General features: G+C 44.0%; 1 pseudogene; it reads right to left on the bottom strand.

Annotated features, from left to right (window-relative positions):
• Positions 1-4,614: 4,614 nt before the first annotated feature.
• LOC142454600 (phenylalanine--tRNA ligase beta subunit pseudogene) lies at positions 4,615-6,425 on the bottom strand (annotated as a pseudogene).
• Between the last annotated feature and the right edge of the window lie 2,687 nt (positions 6,426-9,112).

The following is a 9,112-nucleotide window of genomic DNA, read 5'->3' on the forward strand; positions in this document are numbered from 1 at the left end:
ACACTGAAAGCTATCACACTCCCTTCCTCAGACACCCAGCATCACTCTTTCCCAAATCTGGACGCTGGGAACCGAGCAAAGGGTTATGAAGGCGGAGACGGAGCAATCGTTGGAAACAGACGTGTCTCTGCGAGAACTCGCACGCTGGAGGATTTCCAATCAAGTGGCTAATGGAGAAGCTGCTTGTGCCAGATATCCCGAAACGTTCTGCATTGTTAAACTTGTATTATGCGCATGCTGAGCTTGGAATTACAGTGTTTAAGTGCGCTGCTATTCTGATTGGATTTTATCCTATATATATATATATGTGTGTGTGTGTGTACTTAAGGATGAGCTGAAGTGAGATGTATAAAAGGAGCCCACATGCTAGAAGAACTAGGCCGCCGCTCTCAACTGACTGCAGCCTGTCTTTCTGTGCCGGACTGCAGATGTGGCACCTTGCCTGGCAGCCAAACCTGGTCCATCCACCCAGCGTCCCGAGTGAGCTGACAGCAGGAACAGCCAGCCAGCCTGCAGGCCGCAGGGCCCCCATGTGCTAAACGGGCCCCGATCATGCTGGAGACTGTTCAACCTCCCCACCCCCACCCCAATGTTCTCTAATAGGCACTGCCACTTATTTGTCACGATCACTGACGTGGGAGCTTTGAGTTTGCAAATGGTTAACATGCTTGGCTTGACTAAAGGGTTGGAGGTCAAAGGCCACTTTGGGAGAAAAGTCTGGCTATCTACTTCAGAAAAATCAGCCACTAACAACCCAATTTTTTAAATATAAAATCCAATGAGAAGAGTAGCCTTCTTAAACATCATCATTCCGACCCCAGAATGTGCATAGCACACGGTCACAAGTTTACAGCACCATTCCACACGGACATACACGGGGTGGCTGTGAGTCAGCATTCTCGTGTGCCTGTCATTCTCACCGTCTTTCCAGCTGGGCCAACCACCACTAGCCACGTTCCTTACTGTGGCAGTTACATAATGTGGTATGAACTTGCGAAGGGGTGGAGTGCGGCCTGTCAATCAGGTCACAGCTCGATGATCTCATTTTGAGGTGCCAAGGAGATGAATAGCTCACTGGAGGCCAGATACACACAGACTCTCTGTTTGTCTCCCTGCGAGATATTCCTGTTGACAAGCGACATGGAGTCATGCCGATGGCAGTCAGAGCCCTGGAGCTGGAGGAGCCACATGGCGACCCACATCAGCACTGAGATGCTTCCACCGCCACTGGATCCACAAAACTTTCCACCCACGGCCTGTGATCTTTCTGCATTCAGTGTCATTTCATGAGTTGCATGAGTCTAAAGAGGAATTTATGGATTGGTATCAGACTTAAGGGCTAATATCAGACTTATGGACTTGATCTGGAGTGGGCTGGGATATTTTCTTAATACATAACTACTCTTTGCTATAAACTCTCTTTTACACACATATGGGTCTCCCTGGATTTGTTTCTCTAGTCCACCCAGGCTAATAGACTTACGAACCCTATCAGCGCCCGCAGTTCTCTGGCTGAAAGCAGCCCTGACTGCCCTGAGATTCTGTATGGGACCAGGACAGCTGGAAACACCTCAAGTCCCTTGGGGCTGTAGGCAGATACCAGCAGGAGAAAGGGCAGGAGAGCGCCCTGATGCGTGGCGCTGATGACACCTGGGCTTGGGGAAGCGGACGCCTTCCAGAACAAAATGGAACCGTGAGGCCTCTCGAGATGGGGGCTTGGTGACACACAACACAACTTAAAGACTTGAATGGCTTTCAACATGTCACTTTTCTATAACAAAATTCCAGCCATCGAGCTAAAAACAATACCTCAAAACAAGTAGTAGTAAAAATAAGCTCTGGTTAGGAGCTCGTTCTTGACCAACAAGCAGCAGATACTTGCTTTGACTCACAACCAAACCTCCAGGACGGCCATGATCTCAGCAGCCAGGTCTGTGCAGAGAGCAGGAGGAGGGAGAGGTGTACTTCCAAGCACAGCTTTTATATACTTAGGGGACGTGCAAGTCCCTCTGATTACAGGTAACGGTATCATAAGAGAAAGAGGCGAAATCCTTTCATACCACCTATCCTAAATCCTCCAATTAAGACAATTGAGTAATATAAATGCACATTGCCATCTGAATTAATCACCTTTTTCCAGGGAATTAGTAAACATAATGGTTAATTACATTCCCCTTACCGTAATTGATGAGTATTTGTTAGCAAGAAAAATCTGTACCCAAAAGCACCGTTTTCAATTTCCTGAAGTAGAGGAGTTAAAGAGTTTTTAATCAGCATTTCTAAAACAAGTTGCCCCAATTTAAGATCCACAAATGTCTGTGTGGTTAACTTTATCAGCTGCCATAAAACATACTAGCAGTTCAAATCCACCAGTGGCTCAAAAACAAGCAACTAAAACAACCTCACAGTTGAGTATGACAAAAACAACCCATTGCCACCATCAGCAGATTCTGGCTCGCAGTGACCCTTTAGGGCAAAGTAGAACTGCCCCACAGGCTCCAAAGGCTTCAGGAAGCAGGTGCGCAGTCAGCTGGTGGATTTTTTTCATGCCTTACACGATCTTTGTCTCCCTTCACCCACTTTTCTGTTGTCCGTCCCCCTGGGAGGGAGTTATATGTCGATCCTTGCAATCAGTTTCCCCTTTCTCCCCCCGCCTTCCCCTTCCCCTCCTGGTATCTCTACTCTCATTATTGGTCCTGAAGATGTTATCTCCCAGCCTTTCAATCCACAGTTTTAACCACTCCACTTTGCGTTTCCGCTCAAGGTACAAATATTTGCATTATACGGGCATACTTCAGAAATTCAGGGGGCTTCAAAAAGTTCATGAGAGCATTCCATTATCTTTCCATTCCATTTTTCCACACACTTTTTGAGGCCCCCTCAGATTGCAGGCTCAAGCATAAGGACAAGTGTGAGGATGGTACAGGACACGGTGGTGTTTGGTTCTGTCGCAGGTGGGGCTGCTGAGTCTGAACTGACTCGACGGCACCAGCAGCAACAACACGCCGCAGGTGCGGCGATTACAGACCCCTGCAAGAAAGTGAGTCCGCAACCATCTGGCTTCCCAGAGCAGATGAGTGTTGTTTTATTGCATGTCAACCTGCAATAATGTTATGGAAAAGTTTGAAATATTGTATGCCTTACCCAACTGTGACACCCAGGCATAAAGTGAGCACATGATGTTTGAAAAGTGGCAGCAACAGACCAGCTTCATGCAAGGTTCCTGTGTAAAACACACACACACGCGCGCGCGCGTGCAAAGCAGTGTCAAGGGAAGCACAGTAAGACCAGGCACGCTCGTCGCTACAAGGAGGATTCTATGGACACTTGACTTCATCCATTAGAGCAAACTGCCCAAAAAAAGGCGACGGATGAGGTTTTTAATGAAATTTTAAAAGTGCTTGCTATAATATCTTGCAATGTGGCAGCCCATAAACAAAAGTTGTGTCCTAGTCTGAAACTTCATTTTTGTTGCTGTTGGCTCGTTCTTTTTTTTTTTCTCCCCAAGTTGAGTATATAGCTATCTAAAATCCATCTTGGAAAATATGTCGCTGTTGGGTGCCCTCAAGTGGATGCTGATCTACAGTGATCTCCTGCACCTGCTGGGGCTCCCCTAGGCTGGAATCTTTATGGAAGCAGAACCCCAAGTCTTTCTTCCCCGGCGCAAATGTGCAGGTTCAAACCAGCAACAATTCAGTTAGCAGGTGAGTGCTTAACTGTTGTGCCAACTCACCGCTCTCCAGTCAATCCCAACTCCTAGCAGCCCTAAAAGGACAGCGTAGAACTGCCCCTGTGGGTTTCTGAGACTGTAACTCTTTATGGGCATAGAAAGCTTCATCTTTCTCCAGAGGAGCAGCTGGTGGTTTTGAACTGCTGATCCTGTGGTTAGCAGTCCAATGGGTAACCACTGCGCCACCAGAGAAAAGAAAAGGGAGGAAATAGAAAACACTGAACAACACTTAACCCTCTGTCCACCCAGGCTCCTTCCCCGGCTTCAGCTTCTCTCTCCTCACCTCTGTTGACAAGCAATATTCCCCCGAGAAGGACCTTGTTTGGAGCTTCTACACGGAGAGAAAGAAAAGAGCTAGGACATGAACAATTTGGACTAAGTAACCAGCAGTGTCCACAGAGCTCGTGGCAAGACACCTTGTAATTATCGTATGAAGTTAAAACTGGGATAAATAATTTTTTTAAGTTTTTGCACTACAAGTCAAGCATTCTTAAAAGGGGGGAAAACGTTTTAGCTGTTTTATATTTATATGACAGTTAACAAGACAATTCAAATAAAGATGACAATTTCATTATATTTTAAGCCTGCCCATTTGTTCCCAGATTTCATAACTTTCTTTCCCAGCAGAGCAGATGCGGCGTTAGATGCGACAAAAGCGCTCAGCTCCCTGGCTTTGGAAGGCGCCCACCTAAGGGCTGCAGCGAAGACCAGGAGAGGCTGGGGGGCGAGGGCACACGCAGACCGCGAGGGCACGGCCACGTGGGCGATGGCACGGCTGCTGCTCGCCGAGACTTACACGGTCCCTAAAATATATATAGACTTATATATGTATGTATGTATGTGTGTATTTTTTCACCAGACAGGAGTCTTTACTTGATTCAACATTAACGCAGAAATGGAGGACCCGGGGTGGGGGCTGGGGGCTGGGGTGTCACACATCTTGACCAAAAGAGCCCGGTACTGATTTCCAGGGAGGAGCAGGGCATGGTCAGCTCTAACTTGGTGATGACGTCAGGATGGAGGACGCCAAGCTTCCCGACGCTCTGACCCCGCGCAAAGATCTCGGCACATCGCCCAGGGAAGAAGGCAGAGCCTCCTGAAGCTGTGATGGCGCAGCCGCCCTTCTTCTCCCCAGGAGGCACCTGGAGCAGCTGCAGGATCCTGTCCAGCAGCCCATGGATAACCTCAAACCCAGCGCGCCGGCTGTAATACACAGAACAGAGGTGCCTGTGGTTCCTGGCACCTACACCTGTACTAGGATCTGTCACCACGATGTTGGAGATTTCAGAGCTTCGGCGGAAGAGGCGTCTTCCGATTGCAGGCGATAGTCTTCAGGAGACCAGGGAGAAGGGTAGTGCGGCTGTTTTAGGACTCGCACTGTGGACTGCTTTTGTTGCGGAGGTAGCCAACCCAGAGTATCAGCAATGTCTGCCTGAGAGCACTGGGCAAACGTGAATGCCTCGGTGAAGCCAGCCGCCGCCAGGTCGTGTCGTTGGAGTTCTGAGAGCTTGTTACGAAGTAGCTGATTAGCCATGGTGTAGGGTTTCAGGAGACATCTGAATGCTGTTCTATCCATCAGCGATCGCAGCATCTTCTATAATAGTGCAGGCATGGGTGATGTCAGCTAGGGTTGGAGGGATTTCTAGCTCTATCTGGTGCCCATCACCGATAACTTCTGATTTTAAGTACATTCTGGTCAGAAGCTTGGCAAGATTTTCTCGAGTTTCTTTAATTCCAACTTTTTTGTTGATGAGATCAGCTCTCTGCATCTTCTTCAGGTAGGCCAGCTCTGGAAAGATATGTGACTTCCCATTCGGATAATCTACTTCAACTGCTTCGACTATAAACGCATTCTCACAATATTCACTGAGCATGGTGACAATAATATCCAGGACTATCTTTGCCTCAGTAAAATCAGTTCCTGGGCATTCAATAAATACATTTCTAGTCTTTAATATTGTTTTGGTATGGTTCCCATTGATTACTGGAGGCATTGAAAGGACAACCCCATTGCTATCATAGATAACTGGGTACAGAGGCTTATGTTCAATGATATATAAATATTGTTTAAGGTGATTATCAGTCTTGTACATGTTCATCAGTTCACAGGCTGTATACTCCTTGGTCTGATTGAGAGACTTGAATTTGATATCTGAAGGGCACTCTGCAGTCTAAGTAAATGGTCCTGATAAGGCCTCCAAATCATGACTACCTATAGCAACCAAGGAGCGCTTCCTGCAAATATTCTGATGTAGTTCCCCTGGAGGTCAATGAAGCTGTTGCACCAGTCTGGAGTGAACTTGACATTGCAGAGAATTGCTGCTACAGCATAAGGGTGTCCTTTAGCTGTCTCTTCTGTGATGATCAATTTCTGGATTTCTCCTTGAGGTATGACCCTTTGATATGCTGGTGCTTTCATACTTTCCTTGAAGACTGGAAGCCCTACGACCACTCACTCCAGACCAAGAAGATCATACCGATTAGCAGAGACATCAGTTTTGTAGAGAACAACCCCAGAGGCCCCAGCTGCCTTGTCATCACCTTGCTCCTTGCTTATAAGTTCCTTCTCAGACGTAATTTCATCAAGTTCCAGGCCAAATTCAAAACACAGTTCATCAAATTCTTCGTCAGTGTAGGTGCGGCCCAGAGCTTGAAAGAGCAGATGGCACTTCACGCTGACAGTCGGCATGGCGAGTCGGGTTGTATGTATTTATTTTTAAGCACATTTCCTAAAATGAGAGAGGAAGACTTTCTCTGACGAGAACCCTAATTACTAAAGAATACACACACATACACACGTTTTGTTATCAGCTCTCATAAACGTTAAAACAGAGGCCAGTACCCCTTACGTGAAAAGCATGTAACTGAAAGGTGGTGAATCAGTCCTCTTGCACAATTTCACTACTCGCCCACTCCTTTCTATGAACATTGGGGGGGGGGGTGTAATTCTGAGGAGTGCCAGTCACCTGATACAGAGTAGGCTGGTTAGGCAGGTGTTATGGGGAGCACAGAGTCAAAATCTAACAACCACAAAAAAAGTTTCCTTCTGTGCCCTATAGGAGTGCTTTATATCAAAGGGATCTAGAAAATTCTCGTTAAGTAACAAGAAAACATTGTCCATCTATCAAAAAGGAAAGTGAGATAAAGTGACTGGCCACTGTCATGTAAACAAATCTAGGCATGTTGACTTCTAACTGTTAACTAGAACCGGCAAATGTGTATTTTAGTACAGAAGCACATCCCAGAAGGAAGGTGGCATCCAAATAGGATGTAAAACAACAGGAATTTTATCCAGATTTTCAATTTACAAACTTTAAGACAAAATTAATTAATTAATGACACAGCTCCGAAATGCATCAATCAAACACTGAACTATGAGGGGACATTATCAAATCCACCATTAAAATGAGTGATATAACAAAATAACAATGTATAAATTACCAAGGGCACATGGGGGAAGGGGGAGTGGGGAGGGAGGGGGAAAAAGGGGGGGCCTGATGCAAAGGGCTTAAGTGGAGAGCAAATGCTTTGAGAATGATTGGGGCAGGGAATGTGCACATGTGCTTTATACAATTGATGTATGTATATGTATGGATTGTGATAAGAGTTGTATGAGCCCCTAATAAAATGTTTTAAAAAATAAAATAAAAACCAAAAAATAATAATAATAATAAATAAATAAAATGAGTGACTTCCAATGTTAAGTGGATCTCAATAATGCTTGATGAATCAAGCAAGCCAATTGGAATACAGAAACAATCCCCCCCAAAATTTAGCTCAATTAACAAACTTAATCCAATAGACATATGCAGAAGTCTACCCCCAAAGCTGATTATATATGTTTATATACATACATATATATATATATATCCTTCTAAAACACCTGGAACATTTAGGAAAACTAATTGAACAAGAGTCCATAAAGCAAGTTTCAACAAATATTGAGGTCAAAATGCAGATAAGTACACATTATCACACAACATCACAAGTAAATAAAAAATCCATACCAAAAGATAAATTCTTTACCTTCATATATTTGGAATTTAAAAAAATAATATTTCTAAATAAGTCATTACTAAAAGGAAGAGCTATCCTTTCAAAAAGCCACTGCCATATTGTCATTTGTAACTCAGTGCAACCCACTGTAGGATTCCCAAGGCTGTCGGTCTCTATGGGAACAAATAGCCTCAAATTTCTCCCATGGAGCAGCTGATAGGTTTGAACCGACAACCTTGCAGCTAGAAGTCCAATGCTTATCCAACAGCACCAGGGATGTCAAAAGTCATAATAGAATTCATTCATTAGTTAGAACTGAACAATACTAGCTAGCGATACTCATAGACTACAGCTAAATGTTTATGCTATTTATTTTAAAAGCTTAAAAACAAAGGAGCTAAAAAATCAGAGAAAATATAACAGGATCAACTCAAAGAACAGATAAGAAAGGTACGAGCAGAAATAATTTAAATGGAAGGCAAAAATACAATGGAAAGAATCAACAAAGCAGCATTTGGTTCCTTAAAAAAAATCAATAGAATTTAAAACCTCTAGCATGACAGATAAATAAAAAATAGAAAAGGCAAACTAAATTTTAAAATCTTAAAAATAACACAATCAAGTTGGGTTTATTCCAATTACACAAGATTGGTTTAATGTTCAAACATCTAATGTACATTCACCAAATTATTACATTAAAGGAAAAATACATATAATTATCACAATGGATGCAAATAATTCATTTGATTCAATTTAATACCATGGTTTTAAAAACAAATGAACTTTAGCCAAGTAGAAATAAAAGGCCACAAACCTAGCTTAGTAAGGGGCATTACAAAAAAATCTACAACATAACACCATGGAAAGCATTTCTTTTAATATCAGATACAATACAAGGATGCCCACAATCATATCTGTAGTCAGCAGTATCCTGAAGGAACAGTAGGAAAAAATATTCCAATCATACAGACTAAAAAGGAAGAAAGCAGTCCTTTCTTGATAACTGTCTGCTTAGAAAATCCAAATGTCTACTGACACATTATTTAAATGAAGAGAGTTTAGAAATGTTTCTAAATATAAGTTCAGTACCAGATGCACAGCGAAGACGTGCTACTGAGCAGGAAGGCTAGCGAGGACCCGTGGAAGATGGCAAGAACCGAGGCGAGAGGGGTTGACACTGAGGCCGCAACAATGGGCTCAACCATCACAACCGGGAGGCTGGCACACCACTGGCAGTGTTGCGCTCTTTCCGTTGTACATGGGATCGCTGTAAACAGGAAACGACTCAACGGCAATTGATAACAACCAAAAAGATAATAACCAGCTTTATTCCCATACACTAGTGACAATCAGTGTAAACTTTTAAAAGGAAAACCCGATAACATG

This window comes from Tenrec ecaudatus, chromosome 8 (genome assembly GCF_050624435.1).
Source record: "Tenrec ecaudatus isolate mTenEca1 chromosome 8, mTenEca1.hap1, whole genome shotgun sequence".
NCBI classification, from domain to species: domain Eukaryota; kingdom Metazoa; phylum Chordata; class Mammalia; order Afrosoricida; family Tenrecidae; genus Tenrec; species Tenrec ecaudatus.